The following is a 1,576-nucleotide window of genomic DNA, read 5'->3' on the forward strand; positions in this document are numbered from 1 at the left end:
TTCCTATATTACGTGGTGGTTCACAACCACCCATAACTCCAGTTCCGGGAGATCCAATGCTCTCTTCTGACTACTCATGTGGTGCACACAAATCCACGCAAGCAAAACACTCCTTATATAAAATGAATTAATCTTTATTAAAGAAACCAAAGAAATTTTATTTAAAGAAAAAAAAAGTTGTGCAGAAGAAAGCAGAATTGAACAGGAAGACTTGGAGTAAAAGGAGGAGCCCACAGGCCTTTCCTCCTGCCACTGTCAAGAAAACCCTGCTAAAGTATCTTCCAGCTTCCACCTGGCTGTGTAATTAAACCATATAGTACACAGCTCTCTGTCACTGTCACATAATAGCTGTAATAATTAACTTAGAAAAAGAGAAGGTTTATTTTGGCTCATGGTTATGCAGTTTTACACATGTTTAACTGGCTTCATTGTTTAGAGCCCAAAAATGGGGCAGCATATCTTGTCAGAAGAGCATGCTCAAGCAAAACCTCTTACCTCTGAGTCAGGAAGCAACAGCACAAGAGCAGCATGCATCCAGCCACTTAGAATCTTCTCACCATGCTTCACCTCTTAAACGCTTAACCCACACTCCCAAAGCTGCTCCAGGTACCAAGCCTTCAATACCCAAGCCTTTGAGGGACATTTAGCATCCTAAGAATAGCAGCTCCAGCTCCCAACTGGCTCTGGCCAGGAGGACACAATTGGCTGAGCCCTGACCAGATCCCTGAGGCATAGCTCTGAATTAAGGAGCCCAAGAGAATCACTGACCCTGCTTTAGTTTCTGAGAAAAATACCAATGCCACATAAAATAAGTACTAAGCACAAATAAGTAATTAATTCCAGCACTGACACAACAGAAACTAGTGTGTGAGGCTAGGCTACTTTTATTTCCTTGTTGATGTGACAAAACAGCTTATAAAAGCAACTTAAGGAAGAAAAGTTTATTCGGGGTATAATTTGAAAGTATAATCCAACATGGCGGCCAGAGCTTAAAGCCACGGTCACATCATTCCAAGGTTAATGTTCTAGTTTGTTTTCCTGTTACTGTGATAAAACACTGACCAAAACAAGATTATGGAGGAAAGGATTTGACTTGGCTGACATTTCAGTGTCATAGTCCATCACTGAGGAAAGTCAGGGCAGGAACTCAAGGCAGAAAATGAAGCAGAGCCCATGAAGGAGTGCTGCTCACTGGCTTTGTAACAGGTGCTGGCAGTTATCTAAGGGATTGCCAAATGCGTTCCCTGGCATGAACAAAGAATTGGACAACCAAGAAAGGCAGAATACCAAAGCTCAGAGAAAAGAAAAGTAGCAACTTTATACATTCAGCATGGGAAAAGTCTACCATGTAAGTTTGTTAAACAGACACGGGCTTGAGTATTTTATAGGGCGCCTGGGTCTCCTCTGTTCTCCTATTGGTCCTGTCTAGCTCCCCATGCCCATGTCTTCCTGTTAGCTCTCTTCTCAATGTTTTCTGGACACAAATATCATCCTATCTGGCTTCCTCTCAACAGTTCACTCTACTTGTTTAGATAGATAGATAGATAGATAGATAGATAGATAGATAGATAGATAG

The sequence above is a fragment of the Psammomys obesus genome, unplaced genomic scaffold (genome assembly GCF_907164565.1).
Source record: "Psammomys obesus unplaced genomic scaffold, mPsaObe1.curated_primary_1811, whole genome shotgun sequence".
In the NCBI taxonomy this organism is placed as follows: Eukaryota; Metazoa; Chordata; class Mammalia; order Rodentia; family Muridae; genus Psammomys; species Psammomys obesus.